At 36.6% G+C, this 18,576-nt stretch overlaps 1 long non-coding RNA gene across 1 annotated transcript in view; it reads left to right on the forward strand.

The window, feature by feature from the left end:
- Positions 1–7,988: 7,988 nt before the first annotated feature.
- LOC118151452 (uncharacterized) overlaps positions 7,989–18,576 on the forward strand; it is a 48,895-nt gene continuing 38,307 nt past the window's right edge. Inside the window, exon 1 of the long non-coding RNA XR_004739778.3 lies at positions 7,989–8,219. This is a non-coding gene — a long non-coding RNA (uncharacterized LOC118151452). The remainder of the gene's footprint in view (positions 8,220–18,576) is intronic.

Genomic DNA, 18,576 nt, shown 5'->3' on the forward strand with positions numbered 1-18,576 from the left:
AGCACAATGCTTGAGGAAGCCCAAACTAGCACATGGAGGGACTCATTGTTATAGAGAGGTACTCAGCCAGTGATGCCTTTTAGCCATGTTTGACCCTCCAGACAAACCTAAAATGTACCAGTGAATGGCTGCAGTTGACATATGACACAAGAGGTTATCCCAGCCAAACTCAATATGAATTCTTAACACACAAAATTGTGATATAATGAAATATTGGTTTGCTGTTTCAACCTTTAGGGAAGTTTGTTACACAGGAATAGATAACCAGAATAAAATTTGGTACCTGGGAGTAGAGAGTCAATGTATCAAAAACTTTAAAACATTTGGCATTGCCTTTAAAACTGAGAAGGGGGCATGATCTAAAAGACCCTCAAGTTGCCTTTCAATGAAAGCTGGATGAGCCTGGAGGAGATGGTTTATAACCATGAACATGAGACAATACCAAGATGAGACAATGTTGTGGAACCATAAAATAACATCTACTATGTGATGGCAGAAACTTTGGTAACACTGTCTCATACAGTAACATGGAAATAGAAAAGGTATCTAATGAATTCATGTGTCAGAGTATGTAGATTTACTAGCGAAAGGTGGAAAATAACATAACCATTCCTTCTTATGCATATAACAAAAAATTTTAAAAGAATGAAAAATTGATTTTTTAAATGTACAGTTCTGATAATAATTTAAAGTGAAATCCAGGCTTTGTCTTATGCCTGTAATTCCAACATTTGGTGAGTCCAAACTGGAAGGACAGTTTGAGACCATGAGCTCAAGATTGAACAGTCTGAGCAATAAAGAAAGATCCTATCATTGCAAAAAATAAAAATTAGGTATGATGGCATGTGCCTGTAGTTCAAACAACTAGGAAGGCTGAAGGGGGAGGATCATTTGAACCCAGGATTTCAGGGTTACGATAAACTCTAATTATGCCACTGTACTCCAGCGTAGGTGAGAAAGCAAGAACTTGTCTATAAAAATAAATAAAATAATTAACTAAAAAATTAAAAATGAAGACAAAAAATAATTTCTCAAATTGAAAAATAAGATGAACTCTCTTCATAAGTCTCTCTTGGCAAAATATTTTTAAACTAAGAAATGCCTTCAGAGATAAGACATGAAAAACCATGCAGAAGAACAACAAATCCAGGAGCTTATTTTTAAAAATTAATAAAATATACCACTAGCTAGATGAATAAAGAAGAAAAGAGAAAAGATTCAAATAAACACAATTAGAAATGACAAAGGGGATGTTACCACTGACCCCAAAGAAATTCAGGTAACCATCAGAGAGTACTAGGAACACTTCTATGCACACAAACTAGAAAATCTAGAAGAAATGGATAAATTCCTGGACACATACACCCTCCCAAGACTGAACCAGAAAGAAGTTAAATTCCTGAACATACCAATAACAAGCTTGAAATTGAGTCAGTTATGAATAACCGACCAACCAAACAATGTCTAGGACCAGATGGAGTAACAGCTGACTTTTAATAAATGTATAGAGAAGAGCTGGTACCATTTCTAAAGAAGTTATTTAAAAAAAAACCCAGGACAGAAGACTCATTCCTGACTCATTCTATGAGGCCAGCATCATCTTTATACTAAAAGCTGGCAGACTCACTCTCTCTTTCTTTCTTTCTCTCTCTCTCTCTCTCTCTCTCTCTCTCTCTCTCTCTCTTCAGGCCGATATCCCTGAGGAACACAGATGCAAAATCTCAACAAAATACTCACAGACTGATCCAGCAGCACATCAAAAAGCAAATCCACCATGATCAAGTAGACGTCATCCCTGGGATGCCAGGTTGGTTCAACATACAAAAATCAATGTGTGATTCATCACATAAACAGAACTGAAGACAAAAATCACATAATTTTCTCAATAGGCATTTTATAAAATTCAACATCCCTTCATATTAAAAAAAATCTCAATAAACTAGGCAGTAAAAGAACATACTTCAATATAATAAGAACTGTATGTGACAGAATCACAGCCGACATTGTACGTAATGGGCAAAAGCTGAAAGCATTTCCTTTGAAAACCAAAGTAAGAAAAGAATGCTAATTCTCACCACTCCTATTCAATATAGTATTTGAAGTTCTGGCCAGAGATATTAGGCCAGAGAAAAAAATAAAAGACATCCAAATAGGAAGACAGAAAGTCAAACTATCTCTGTTTGCAGACAGCATAATTCTATATCTAGAAACCCCATTGCCTCTGCTCAAGAGTTCCTTGAGCTGATAAGAAATTTCAACAAAGTTTCAGGATACAAATAAACATAGAATAATCAGTGTATAGCATTCCTATACAATAACAGAAGTCAAGCAAAGAACAAAATAAGGAACACAATCCCATTCACAATTGCCACAAAATGAACAAAATCCTAGAAATACAGCTAGCCAGGGATGTAAAACATCTCTACAAAGAGAGCTACAAAACACTCCTCAAAGAAATCAGAGATGAGACAAACAAATTGAAAAGCATCCCATGATCATTGATAGGAGAATTAGTATTGTTAAAATGGCCATACTTCCCAAAGCAATTTACAGATTCAATGCTATCTCTATCACACTTCCAATGACACTCTTCACAGAACTAGAAAAAAAATTATTCTAGAATTCATACAGAACCATAAAAGAGACCAAATATCCAAAGCAACACTTAGTAAAAGGAAGAAAGCCGAAGGAATCCCAATGCCTCACTTTAAACTGTATAAGCCTACAGTAAACAAAACAGCATAGTATTGGTTTAAAAAGAAATGCATAGACCCATGAAACAAAATAGAAAGCCCAAAAATTAAAGCAGAGTGAACAACAACAAGCAATGGGGAAAGAACTCCCGATTCATTAAATGATGCTCAAATAATTGGCTAGTTATATGAAGAAGATGCAGAATATATAAACTGGACTCCTTTCTTACATCATATTCAAAAATCAACTCAAGATGGAGGTAACATCTAAATGTAAAACCAAAAACTAAAGAATCTCTGGAAGATAACCTAGGAAATATCATTTTGGACTTACTAATTGGCTAAGATTTCATGATGAAAATGCCAAAAGCAATTTCAACAAAAGTAAAAATAAACAAATGGGACTGAATTAAACTAAAGAGATTCTGCATAACAAAAGAAACTATCAAAAGAGTAAACAGACAACCTATAGAATGGGAAAAAGTATTTGCAAACTGTACATTAGATAATGCTCTAATATCCAGACTCTACAGGAAGGAACTCAAACAAATATACGAGCAAAAAGCAAACAACCCCATTATAAAGTGGGTCAAGAAAACGAACAAACACTTTTCTAAAGGAGACATACGTACATCCAAGAAGCATATGATAAAATGCCCAATATCATGAATCATTAGAGAAATGCAGATAAAAACCACAATGAGATACCACCTCATACCAGTCAAATCAAAATCATGGTCAGATACCATCTCACAACAGTCAGATACTATCTTACACCAGTTCTGTTTATAGTTATTTGAGGAATCATCACACTGCTTTCCACAAAGGTTGCACTAATTTATACGCTCACATGTGCAACCCTTGTGGAAAGCAGGTAGTGATTCCTCAAAGAACTATAAATAAAACTACCATTCAACCTAGCAATCCTACTACTGGGTATACACCCAAAGAAATATAAATTGTTCTACCATAAAGACACATCTACATATATGTTCATTACAGCACCATTCACAATGTTCATTGCAGCACTGTTCCATGCAAAGTCATGGAGTGAACCTAAATGCCTATCAACAGTGGACTGAATAAAAAAAATGTGGTACATACACACCAAGGAATACTATGTGGCCATAAAAAAGAATGAGATCATGTTTTTTTGTGGGAACATAGATGAAGCTGGAGGCCATTATCCTTAGCAAACTAACATGGTAACAGAAAATCAAACACTGTGTGTTGTCACTTGTACATGGGAGCTAAAAATGAGAACACATGGTCAGAAAGAGGGAAACAACAGACAGGCTCCTCTTTGAAAGAAGAAGGCGGAGGGAGGGAGATATTTAGCAAAAAGAAAGAAAGAGATAGAGACAGAGAAAGAAAGAAAGAAGAAGAAAGAAAAAGAAAGAAAGGAAGGAAGGAAGGAAGGAAGGAAGGAAGGAAGGAAGGAAGGAAGGAAGGAAGGAAGGAAGGGAGTGAAAAGAAAGAAAAAGAGAAAGAAAGAAAGAAAGAAAGAAAGAAAGAAAGAAAAAAAGAAAGAAAGAAAGAAAGAAAGAAAGAAAGAAAGAAAGAAAGAAAGAAAGAAAGAAAGAAAGAAAACTGTTAGGTACTATACTTAATATCTGCGTGATAAAAGAATCTGTACACCAAACCCCCATCATGAGTTACCTATATAACAAACCTGCATATGTACCTCTGAACCAAAAATAAAAGTTAAAAAAATATTTATATATATACTTTTTTATGTATTAAGAATAAAAAGATATCAAAAATAGAAATGCCTTTAGGGCAAATATCAAATCCCAGATGGAGCTATAAGGCCCACCTTTGTAACCATAGGTTGAGCATTGCTAATCCAAAACTTTAAAATTGGACATTTTCCAAAGTCTGAGACTTGCTTAAGTGCTGACTTAATGCCACAAGTGAAAAATTCCACACCTGGCCCCACGTGACAGATCACAGCAGTTAAAATGCAGTCACACACACACAATTTGTTCAGTGTCCCCAGAAAAATAAAATTACATTTAGCCTATGTATGATAGCTACATAAATCATAAATTTTATTTTCAGACACGGGTCCTATCTCCAAGATAGTTCATGGCGTATACGCAGATATTCCAAAATCTGGAAAATTCTGAAATCTAAACCACTTCTAGTACCAAGATTTTGAATAAGAGATACCCAAACTGTACGTCAAAAAGATGTATGGAGCCTCATAGAACACTTCAGCTAGACAGAAGTTCTTAAGATTTTTTTGGAAATATAATTAACATACTATAAAATTTAATATTTCAAAGTGTACAGTTTAGTAATATTGGTATGTTCACAAGGTTATATAAACATCATTATCTAATCTCACAACACATTCATCACCAGAAATAGAAACCTCATACCTACTAGCAGTAACTCCACATTTCTCTACGATATTCCCTGGAAACAACCAATCTACTTTCTTTCTGTATAGATTTTCCTAATCTGGACGTTAAATATAAATGAAACCATAAAATATGTGGCCTTTTATGTCTGTCCTCTTTCCCTTACCTAATATTTCTAAAGTTCATTCACATTTTAGCTTTTGTAATATCAGTGCTTCATTTGTTTTTATGGATGTTTAACATTACATTGCATGGATACAAGAGAAAATGTATTATAGCCCATTCATCACTTTATGGGCTTTTGGGTTCTTTCTACCTTTAGGCTATTATGAATATGGACATTACAGTACAAATGTTTGCATATGTCTATGTTTTACATATCTCCTGGATATATACCTAGGAGGAGACTCTATCAAAAATTCTTCCCAAAAGTATAAGATATATAAACTCTTTTCAACTCATTCTATGAAGCCAGTATTACCCTTGTAGTAATACTGGACAAAATATCACAAAAAATATTACAGACCAATATTCCTTATGAAAATAGATGCAAATATTATTAACAAAATGCTACAAATATTGTCCAGCATGGTGGCTCTCACCTATAATCTTAGCTACTTGGGAGGCTGAGGCAGGAGACTCACATGAGGCCAGGCATTTAAGACTAGCCTGAATAACATAGTAAGACCTGGTATTAAAAAGCAAAACGATTCTAGCAATGTGAATCCAGCAACTATAAAAATGTTTATTCTCCACGGGTAAGTGGGAAATCAAATTCTTTTATTCCCCAAGTTTTGTTGCTGCTACTGAAATTCTTTGTTTATTTAGTGGCTTTTCTCAATTGGTGATGTCTATACGTTTTATTGGTGTGGCCTCTGAAGTCTCTGATAGTCAACTGACGATTGGCTAAAGATTTCCTTAAATTCTCAGAACCACATTATTCCAGCCTTTGCTGAGTGGGCTCTGAGCGCATGCAGGAGCATGCCTTCAGCACTCAGCCTGGCAGTTTCCAACTCTGACTTATTCTTTACTTTCTGTTTGTCCAGAGCCACATCATCCAGAGGTTAGAGCAAAGGATCTTTTCAAACTTTTACTGATCATCTGTACTGTCCTGGGCATGTGTAAATATGTTGGAGCTTTTCAAAGTCCCTAAAGACATCTCATTTTCATAATTTTCTTTTTAAACGTTTTGGTTAGTCTGTTTTTTGCTCAGTTTCTATCCATTGCTTCAGGCAGTCACGAAGTTACCCAATTGCCTGTATGTATTTTCAACAAATGCCCATTAGGAATGAGGATTGTTTTGTAATGTGTGAGATCCAAATCACATTAATACATAAAGCCTTGCAAGTTGCTTTTCCAGAAAATCACCATACAGGTTTTTTAAAGCAATTATTTAAGAATGAGGTTTTAAAGAGCTCCAACTACATTTTTTAGTGGCTGCTGAATTTTAACAGGAATATTCACTCTTATGCTCAGAACTGAAGAAATGGGGATGCAAGTTAAAAACATCACAAAACTTGCTGTTCTCATTGGTCTTCAGCCAGCTTTCTTGGATAAATGTTACTCTTGGTTGTTGTAAGACTTAATTTCTACAAGTTTCAAAGAGTTATTTATTATGTTGTTGCCAGCTTTCTCATTGTTTCCTCATATGGAGGAAAGAATTTTTGGTGATTCTTTTCCCACTTTAAGTGGTATCTTTTTTTCTTCCAGCAATCTTAAAAGTGTGCTCGAAATTCTACTAAGTAATAGAGCTTCCAAGAATCTGAAAGATGTTGTCAGAAAGTAACCTCCTAACAGCATTCAAATAGAGACAGCCCTGTATTGAGGAAATTCATGGGTGTGACTTATCTAAGGAAGAAAACCTGAATAGATTTCAGAGGAGACACATGAAGTTTTAGGAGAATTACATAAGTGGAAGTACCAGTGGCTCAGCTAAAAAGGTCACAGACAGAACAAAATGGAAAGGTGCCTTTGAACCACCAACATTCTATGAGAAGAAAGAGACTACAACCTCTTAAACAAAATGACAGATGAATCAGAAGTTTGAAACAAAAACCAGGAGCTTAGAGATGAGAAACCTAGCAAATCAATTTCAGGATGCAGAACTAGGCCCTAATCAATGGACTACTGGCATGCATCTTATTGGATTTTAGATTTTCTGTGAGCCAGTAGATGCTATGGGCCTCTTACCCCCATTCACTTTTGAACATCAGTGTTTATTGTGACTATTCTACCTATGTATCACCATTGTATATTGGGTCTGTGGGTTTTAGACAACATGTTTCTTAACTTCTCAGTCTTAGATTGGGATAATTTGTACTCAAGGAATTTTACCCAAGAAATCTCTTTCATACCTGTATCTTATTTGGGTAATGACATCTTGATTTTACATCCTAATCTTGATGAAAAAATAGGATGAGGCTTTGGGGGGTCATAAAAGCATGATAAGTATATTTTACATGTAGGAGTGAAGTAAATCACAGAGGACAAGAAGATCTACTGTGAGCGCTAGTCTTCAAAGATTAACTCCCAATTAATATCTGAAAGTAGTGTGTATATCCACATACTTGTGCAGGAGTCAGTATGCATTTAAATCTGAGCTGGCCAAGATAAAATGTAATGAAAATAACAATTTATGATTAAAGTTAAGTTAGAAAGAGGCTTGAAGATTCTGCTGTGATCTCTTAGACTACTTGCTCTCAGAGAAGCTGGCCAAGATGTGAGAAATCCTCTCACTCTAAGACCATGATGTAAGTTCAAGTTAGCCCTGTGGGGAAGCTTCGCAAAGAGATGAATGGCCAACTTCCAGTGGTTTCTGACATCCCAGCACAGTCACCAGACATATAAAAGAACAAACCATTTTGAGAATCTAGCCTGATCAAACATTCTGTTTACTTCGACCTCATAAAACTTTGGTCTACAAACAGATGAAAGAAGCCCAGAAGAACCAACCCAGCCGGACCACCAATTTTGTCAAATCAAAAAATCATCAGACATTATCTTATATTTTTGTATCTTGCCATTAAACTTTGTAGTTGTTTGTTAAACATAAATAGATTTAGAGGAAGATTCTAAGATGGCCAAATAAGAGGCAGCTCCGGAAAGCAGCTCCCAGCGAGAGAGACTCAGAAGCCAAGTGGTCTCCAGAATTCCAAACGAGGTACAAGTTTCATTTTGTGGGTCTGGTCAGACAGAGGGTATAAACCAAATAGGGCAAGTTGTGGCAGGGTGGGACACTACCCCTCCCAGGAATAACATGCAACTGACTGGAGGACTGGGGGATCTCCCCCTCTGGGACTTCAGTGCGGATGCAGCGCTCTACCCAAGCCCTCTACAACCCACAGAACAGGAGATCTTCACCAGGCTGAAAATGCTTAGGGAGATGCTGAACAGAACAAAATAGCAACTTCAGCTCTGGGGCTGTCGGCATAGATCTAGACAGAAGCACTGGCTGACGCTGAGAAAGCCAAAACGCCGGTAGTACAGAGGTACCTGCCCCCCAGTAAGAAGGGGAACGGAATGTAGGAAAGCAACCGAAAAGGCAGGACAGGTCCCCCTGCCAGGCACAAAGCCCAGCAGGCCAAAAACCTCTCACTCCAGAGTTAAACACCCAGAACGTCAGTTAGCGACCAGGAATGCTGCAGCTCGATGGGTGGAAGGGAAGCAGCCATTACAGAAACCAGCCTAATTTTCCTGAGTAAATTAAAGACTCAGCAGCTCCACTGAAATCTGTGGCAGCCAAGCAGCGCCTCCACAGGCAGACAAAGGAAAGGCTGCCTCCCCAAGCAGCTACCTGAGATCAAAAACTATATAAATCCAAGAGATGGGGAGAAACCAGCGCAAGAAGAATGAAACCATCAAAAACCAGAATGTCTCTCCCCCACCATGAATTCACGACACCTCACCAGCAAGGGAACAAAGCAGGAAGGAGAATGAATTTGACAAACTGACAGAAGCAGGCTTCAGAAGGTGGGTAATAACAAATTTCTCTGAGTTAAAGAAACATGTTCTATCCCAATGCAAAGAAATCAAAAACCTTAAAAAAAGGTTAGATGAAATACTAACTAGAATAACAAGCTTAGAGAAGAACATAAACGACTTGATGGAGCTGAAAAACACAGCCCAAGAACTTCATGAAGCATACACAAGTTTCAATAGCTGAATAGATCAAGCAGAAGAAAGGATATCAGAAATTGAAGATCAAATCAATGAAATAAAACGAGAAGGCAAGAAAAAAGAACAAAGAGTGAAAGGAAATGAACAAAGCCTTCAAGAAATATGGGATTATGTGAAAGGACCTATGCCTGATGCATACTTGGAAGAATGCATCCAAGCTGGAAAACACCCTTCAGGATATTACCCAGGAGAACTTTGCCAAACTAGCAAGGCAGGCAAACATTCAAATATAGGAAATACAGAGAACACCACAAGGATACTCCTCTAGAGGAGCAACCCCAAAGCACATAATCATCAGGTTCACCAGGGTTGAAATAAAGGAAAAAAATACTAAGGGCAGCCAGAGAGAAAGGTCGGGTCACCCACAAAGGGAAGCACATCAGACTCACAGTGGATCTCTTGGCAGAAACCCTACAAGCCAGAAGAAAGTGGGAGCCAATATTCAATATCCTTAAATAAAAGAACTTTCAACCTAGAATTTCATATCCAGCCAAACTAAGCTTCATAAGTGAAGGAGAAATGAAATCCTTTATGGACAAGCAATTGCTGAGGGATTTTGTCACTACCAGACTGGCCCTGCAAGAGCTCCTGAAGGAAGCACTAAACACAGAAAGGAAAACCCAGTATGAGCCACTGCAAAAAGAACCAAATGGTAAAGACCAACGATGCAATGAAGAAATTACACCAACCAAAGGGCAAAATAACCAACCAGTAATAAAATGGCAGGATCAAATTTGCACATAACAATATTAACATTAAATGTAAATGGACTAAATGCCCCAATCAAAAGACACAGACTGGCAAACTGGATAAAAAGCCAAGAACCTCTGTATTCAGGAAACAGAGGTTTGCTGTATTCAGGAAACCCATCTCATGTGTAAAGACACACATAGACTCAACATAAAGGGATAGAAGAAAATTTGCCAAGCAAAGAAGGCAAAAAAAGAAGGGGTGGTAATCCTAGTCTCTGATAAAATGGACTTAAAATCTAAAAAAATGAAAAGAGACAAAGAAGGGCATTACATAATGGTAAAAGGATCAATACAACAAGAAGATCTAACAATCCTAAATATATACAAACCCAATACAGGAGAACCTAGATACATAATGCAAGTCCTTAATGACCTACAAAGAGACTTAGATTCCCACACAATAATAGTGGGAGACGTTAACACTCCACTATCAATATTAGACAAATCAATGAGACAGAAAATAAACAAGGAAATCCAGGACTTGAATGCAGATCTGGACCAAGCAAACTTAGTAGACATTTACAGAACTTTTAACCCCAAATCCACAAAAGATACATTCTTCTCAGCACCACATCGCACTTACTCTAAGATCAACCATATAATTGGAAGTAAGTCACTCAGCAAATGCAAAAGAACAGAAATCATAACAAATAGCCTTTCAGACAACAGTGCAATCAAACTAGAACTCAGGATTAAGAAACTAACTCAAAACCACACAACTTCATGGAACATGAACAACTGGCTCCTGAATGTAGACTGGATAAACAATGAAATGAAGGCAGAAATAAAGATGTTCTTTGAAAACAATGAGAATGAAGATACAACATACCAGAATCTCTGGGACACATTCAAAGCAGTGTCTAGAGGAAATTTCATAGCAATAAATGCCCACATGAGGAGTGAGGAAAGGTCTAAGATCAACACCCTATCACCAAAATTGAAAGAGTTAGAGGAGAAAAATCGAAAAAAAAAAAAAAAACTCAAAAGCTACCAGAAGACAGAAATAAATAAGATCAGAGCAGAACTGGCAGAAAAAGATACACAAAAAAAAAAATGCTTCAAAAAAATCAACAAATCCAGGAGCTGGTTTTTTGAAAAGATCAACAAAATAGATAGACTACTAGCCAGACTAATAAAAAAGAAAAGACAGAAGAATCAAATAGATGCAATAACAAATGATTAAGGGACATCACCAATTCCACAGAAATACAAACTACCATCAGAGATTACTACAAACAACTCTATTCATATAAACCAGTAAATTTGGAATAAGTAGATATATTCCCAGACACTTGCACTCTCCCAAGACTAAACCAGGAAGAAGTTGAATCCCTGAATAGACAAATAACAAGGGCTGAAGTTGAGGCAGTAATTAATAGCCTACAAATTTAAAAAGCTGAGGTCTGGAAGGGTTTACAGCTAAATTCTACCAGACTTATAAAGAGGTGCTGGTACCATTTCTTCTGAAACTATTCCAAACAATACAAAAAGAAGGAGTCCTCCCCAACTCAGTTGATGAGACCAACATCATCCTAACACCAAAACTGGGCAGAGACACAACTAAAAAAGAAAACTTCAGGCCAATATACATGATGAACATTGATGAAAATATCTTCAATAAAATACTTGCAAACAGAATGAACAGCAAATCAAAAAGCCTATTCATCATGATCAAGTAGTCTTCATCCTGGGGATGCAAGCCTGGTTCAACATATGCAAGTCTATAAATGTAATCCTTCACATAACAGAACCAAAGACAAAAACTACATGATTATCTCAATAGATGCAGAAAAGGCCTTGAACAAAATTCAACAGCACTTTTTGCTAAAAACCCTCAATAAACTAGGCATCAATGGTATGTATCACAAAATAATAAAAGCTATTTACAACAAACCCACAGCCAATATCATACTGACCAGGCAAAAACTGTAAGCATTCCCTTTGAAATCTGTCACAAGACAAGGATGCCCTCTCTCACCACTCCTATTCAATATAGTATTGGAAGTTCTAGACAGGGCAATCAGGCAAGAGAAAGAAATAAAGGTATTCGAATAAGAAGAGAGGAAGTCAAATTGTCTCTATTTACAAATGACATGATTATATATTTAGAAGAACACATCATCTCAGCCCAAAATCTCCAGAAACTGATAAGGAACTTCAGCAAAGGCTCAGGATACAAAATTAATGTGCAGAAATCACAAGCATTTCTATATACCAATAACAGACAGAGAGCCAAATCGAAAGTGAACTCCCATTCACAATTGCTACAAAGAGAATAAAATACCTAGAAATACAACTAACAGAGGATGTAAAGGATCTCTTCAAGAACTACACACCACTGCTGAGTCAAATAAGAGAGGACACAAACGGATGGAAAAACATCCTATGCTCATGGTTGGGAAGAATCAACATCATGAAAATGACCATACTGCCCAAAGTAATTTATAGATTCAATGCTATCCCCATTGAGCTACCAATGACCTTCTTCACAGACCTGGAAAAAAACACTTCAAACTTCATTTGGAAGCAAAAGAGCCTGCATAGCCAAAACAATCCTAAGCAAAAAGAACAAAGCCAGAAGCATCATGCTGCCTGACTTCAAACTATACTACAAGGCCACAGTAATCAAAACAGCATGGTACTGGTACCAAAACAGAGACATAGACCAAGGGAACAGAACAGAGGCCTCAGAAACAACACCACACATCTACAATCATCTGATCTTTTAAAAACCTGAGAAAAACAATCAATGGGGAAAGGACTCCATGTTTAATAAATGATGCTGGGAAAACTGGCAAGCCATAGGCAGAAATCAGAAACTGGACCCCTTCCTGACACCTTACACTAAAATTAACTCCAGATGGATTAAAGATTTAAACAAAAGACCTAACACCATAAAAACCCTAAACAAAAACCTAAGCAAAACCATTGAGGACATAGGCATAGGTAAGGACTTCATGGCTAAAACACCAAAAGCAATGGCAACAAAAATCAAAATAGATAAATCTGATCGAATTAAATTCCAGAGCTTCTGTACAGCAAAGGAAACAATCATTAGAGTGAACCAGCAACCAACAGAATGGGAAAAAATTTTTGCAATCTATGCATCTGACAAAGGGCTAATATCCAGAATCTACAAAGAACTTAAACAGATGTACAAGAAAAAAAAAAAAAAAAAAGCAAACCCATTCAAAAGTGGGTGAAGGATATGAATAGACACTTTACAAAAAAAGACATTGATGAGGCCCACAAACATGAAAAAATCCTCATATCACTGGTCATTAGAGAAATGCAAATCAAAACTACATTGAGATACCATCTCACACCAGTTAGAATGGTGATCATTAAAAAATCTGTCTGGGCATGGTGGCTCACACCTATAATCTCAGCTCTTTGGGAGGCCGAAGCAGGTGGATCACGAGGTCAACACATCGAGACCATCCTGGTCAACAAGGTGAAACTCCATCTCTACTAAAAATACAAAAATTAGCTGGGCATGGTGGTGCGTGCCTGTAGTCCCAGCTACTCGGGAGGTTGAGGCAGGCGAATTGCTTGAATCCAGAAGGCAGAAGTTGCAGGGAGCCAAGATCATGCCATTGCACTCCAGTCTGGGTAACAACAGCGAAACTCCACCTTAAAAAAAAAATCTGGAGACAACAGATGCTGGAGATGATGTGGAGAAGTAGGAACAGTTTATACTGTTGGTGGGAGTGTAAATTAGTTCAACCATTCTGAAAGACAGTGTGGTAATTCCTCAAGGACCTAGAAACAGAAATACCATTTGATCCAGCAATTCCATTACTGGGTATATACCCAAAGAATTATAAATTGTTCTATTATAAAGACACATGCACACGTATGTTCATTGTGGTACTGTTTAAAATAGCAAAGACCTGGAACCAACCCTGATAGACTGGATAAAGAAAATGTGGCACATATACACCATGGAATACTATGCAGCCATAAAAAATGATGAGTTAGTGTCCTTCACAGGGACATGGATAAATCTAGAAATGATCATTCTCAGCAAACTGACATAAGGACAGAAAACCAAGCACTGTATGTTATCACTCATAGGCAGGTGTTGAACAATTAGAACCCATGGACACAGGGAGGGGAGCATCATATACAGTGGTCAGTTGAGGAGGACTAGGGGAGGGACAGCTGGATGGGTAGGGTGGGGAGGGATAATGAGGGGAGATATACTAGATATAGGTGATGGGGAATGAAGGCAGCAAACAACCTGGCCATGTATGTACCTATGCAACAATCCTGCATGATCTGCACATGTACCCCAGAACCTAAATTACAATAAAATAAAATGTTTTATAAAATTAAAAGAGCTTTGTAGATTCTAATGTAACGTTTAAAATGTTTTATTTTTTTCAAAATGTTTTTATTGCTAGCTACATTTTTATAGATGAAATAAAGTTAGTACATTAATGTCAAAAAAAGAAAAAAAAGAAAGAAAATAGATTTAGAAAGAGAAAAAGAAGACCAATAACAGGTGAAGGACATAATAGAAAATAGTGACTTATTATTCACTGTAGGATGAAGGCTGACAAGAAAATTCAATCAGGACAGATTTTTTTGCAACATTTTAAAAAATGTGGAGTTGCAAAAGTTCAGCCTGGTACTTACTTCTAAGATTGCAGTGATGTTCAGAAGATCTATTTAGTCATGTGCAGAGAGGCTGCCAGGAGATGTACATGGCCAACCACCAGTATAAATGCATAGATACTCTAAAGTATTGAAAATCTTAGATTAGATGACTTGTATTGTGGATATTTGGCAATTTTGAAACACAAGATTGACTAATTTAATGATAGAAGAAAAAGTATTAATTTTGTGGAAGCACTGTCGTGTAGTGAATCACAGGTAGATTTTAGAATTAGTCGACCTTAGTCTAAATCTTGAATCTGCCACTTATCAGCTAAAATTGAGTGAGAAATAAAATAGTAAGATTTAGATGCTCATCATGCCTTCTCCCAATTACTTCTGAGTCAATCTCAAATTAAATGTCATCCTGAATTAAAACAGCATAGATTTGCTTTGTCTTTTTCTAAATTTTATTTCAATGAAAAAAATATACTGTATATATTACTTTGTTTTCTGGCTTCTTTCACTCAATTTCATGCTTGTGAGATTTATCCATTTTGTCCTGATGGGTGGCAGTTTGTTGTTCAGTGCTTTATTTGTATTTAATTGTATGGACAACCCAATTTCTTTCTTTTTTTTTTTTTTTGAGATGGAGTTTCGCTCTTGTTACCCAGGCTGGAGTGCAATGGCGCAATCTCAGCTCACCACAACCTCTGCCTCCTGGGTTCAGGCAATTACAGGCACGCACCACCACGCTCAGCTAATTTTTTGTATTTTTAGTAGAGACGGGGTTTCACCATATTGATCAGGATGGTCTTGATCTCTTGACCTCATGATCCACCTGCCTTGGACTCCCAAAGTGCTGGGATAACCCAATTTCTTTATCCATTTTACTCTTAATAGAAATCCCCATTTTTTCCAGTTTTGAGCTATTATGAATAATGTGGTGATCCTTCCAAATATGTCAGATTATGTATGTATGCATGTACTTCTGTTGGAATTAAATTGTTAGGTCAGAGAAAATGTCTATATTTAAATTTAGTTAAAATTTAGAAGTATATTTTTTTAACTGGTTGCTCATTTTTACAACCCCTCAATGATATTTGAGAGATTATAATGCTCCACAGCCGTATCAACACAACATTTTTATCCTGAGTTTTAACTATTTTAATCACTGATTCTAATTTCCAGTAAGAATGCTGCTCCAAGGATTATGTAGCATGTAATACAGACATAAAACATTATTATAATATTAATATTATTATTCCTACCCATTTTTGAATATTAGCAGCAATGTGAATCTTTATCAGAGGAAATAGAACCATGTGAACCAAAATGATGAATTATTTGCTTTTTCCAAATTTTTATTGTCTTCTATGCAGTTGCTTCTTTTTCAGAATAAGCAAAGGCTAGAATAAAAGAGTGTCAGTTTCAGTCAATAGCCATTTGTAGCCCCCTCAATGCTACTTATACAAGTCCAGTGGCAGCTCAGTAATTCTGCCTACATCCATCTTAAAGTATTAAAGATTACTTGAAGTTTCTCCAATTTGTATTGAGTAGAGGTTCTTCCCACATTATTTGCTCAGTTGGATATGAAGGAAATGTGTTCTCTTTGGCCCAACTGTGCATGAACAGGCATTCCCAGACCAACTCATTTCATGAACCCAGGTAGCTAGCTTTAGAGCTCTGACAGAGGCATCTGTTCCAGTATTGCTTTCCCCATGTGAGTCATCAGCTGGCACTTGTAGTGGGCACCTATTTGCTTTACCTTAATTCTTCCTCCTCTAAAATCACATAAAAAGTTCCAAAATTAAGTGTTCTATGTGGAGAGGAGGATTGTACTTATTGTTTAATAATCTAGAAGCATACTAAAATGACATCAACTTTGGCACAAAAGTATAAATATTCAAATATTTTCTCAGGTCCAAGCCTTATTCTTTCTGCTGTATATCCCCAAATAAACAGATTTCAGTTCTTCCTATTATTTGTTCTTTCCTTCTTCATCAACACTTTACCATCTGTAGGATGTATTGTGACCAATTTCTAATTGCAATGTAACCACTGAATTCAGAATTCCAATCACTGAACCAAGAAAACTATTTTTGGCATCAGAGCATATAGCAATACGTAGTAAGGATGTAAAGAGGTAGGAAAAGCCACAGGGCCCTGTAATTGGCCTTGGAAGAAAAGTAAACTGCATATATACATAATTTACATCTACCAATTTCTCCTTGTCACACGCTGTTGAATACAAAATTTTTATTTTGTCAGCGAGCTCTGCTAAGCTCTGCTAAGCTGCTTCTCTATTCTTTTCTGACATTACATACTACTTGAAAGGTATTTCTGGTCCCAGCACATAATGACACAATATTATGCACTGTCATTCACTAGGGATCACTTTCACCAATGTCCCCAGTAACAAGCTGCCAATTGTTTTTCAAAAGGTCTAAAAAGTGGCTCTGCAGCATGCAACTTTTCAGTCATAATCCCCAAAGATTTTTACTAAATACAATATCCCATTTCTGTCAAAGGCTCCAGTCAGCACGTTTCTAGTTGCATATACTACTGAAATCAACTGGCCATCAGGTCATGAGTTTCAAGTGGGTCTTTTAGTGCTTGTTTTTGCTCTGGGCTCCCTTCAAATTCAGTGGTTTTTTTTCCTGGTTCTTTGTGAATTGAGACTAACATAACTCTTAAGGACAGATTCTGATTTCACAAAAACCCAAAAGTTCCACCTGTATTTGTGTTTCCTGTTTAGTGTCAGGATCAGTTAATAAAATAATTTGTTTCTCATAGCTTGAGGGATATCTTTGATTCCTCCTGGCAATATAATCTTTCAAAATGTAACACACTAGACAGGTTTACAGTTCAGTTGTGTTCACTAGTCAGCCTCTACTTGTCATATGGGTGACTTAAATTCTCCTGCCTGCCTTTTTCCCAGAAGGCAATTCTCACAGTATCATCAATGCAATGAGCCAATGTACTGAGTGTTATCAAACTCAGACATGACTACACTAAATAATGACGAATGGCAGTGAAGTTAAATATCCAGGAAGAAAAATCAAGGCTATGTACCCAAAAAAAGCCACTTCACAGAAATTCAAATAGTGTCAGATTAGATTCTAAATAGGTATGGTAAAGAAGGCATAAGACAAATCTGTTATGGTATGGCATATTAATCACCTTTAGCCTGTTGCCCTTCTTGTGTAGTCTTTAATATTTTGCTTATGGTGTAAGAAAGGAGAACAACCTTCTTATGTCCTAAAATGGCTACTGTCATATTCCATGAGTCAGAGAGATTTAAAGCTTCCACTTCATCACATTCTTAATAGAACAATAGTTTCTTGTACTTTGGGAATTCTCTGTTGCATCATTTTCCTATAGAAGACTGCTTGAACAACACAAGGTTCCCATTCAGCATGTCCAATTAAAATGAGACACCATCTCTTCCACGCATAATATCAATTCCAATTCCACATTCCACTAACAGAAACAGAATCTTGAAATCTATTATCCATATTTTTCCTATCAATAGTTTAGTTGTAACCTAAGTACCATATATGCGCTCTAGGTTTCAAAACTGGACCTGTGAAAGTACTCTCCTTCTTGTGGGAATCACTGACTGCTAGGAATCCCAAAAACTTTACAAAAAACCCAAAGACCATCTTGCTCATGGAACTGTGAAAGAGCTTGGGTCCCCTGCTAGGTGTTGAGTGAGTAGATCTCAGCCCTTCTGCTAATAAATTTTACATGATGGTTTATTATCTGAGGAAGTAAATTGACACCACAATCAAGTACTTTTTGTTCTAAATCACCACTCTTAAAATAGAATGTAATTTCATACAAACTTGGCTATATAGAATGAATTGAGTCACTTTGAGCGTGGTTTACTTTAAGAATTACTAGTGTCCTAGCTGAAGTTCAAAGATACTCTATCTTTAAGTTTTGATCATGTTCTTTTTATGTGCAATCAAATTTATTTTCCTTTTA

This window comes from Callithrix jacchus, chromosome 2 (genome assembly GCF_049354715.1).
Source record: "Callithrix jacchus isolate 240 chromosome 2, calJac240_pri, whole genome shotgun sequence".
Classification (NCBI taxonomy): Eukaryota; Metazoa; Chordata; class Mammalia; order Primates; family Cebidae; genus Callithrix; species Callithrix jacchus.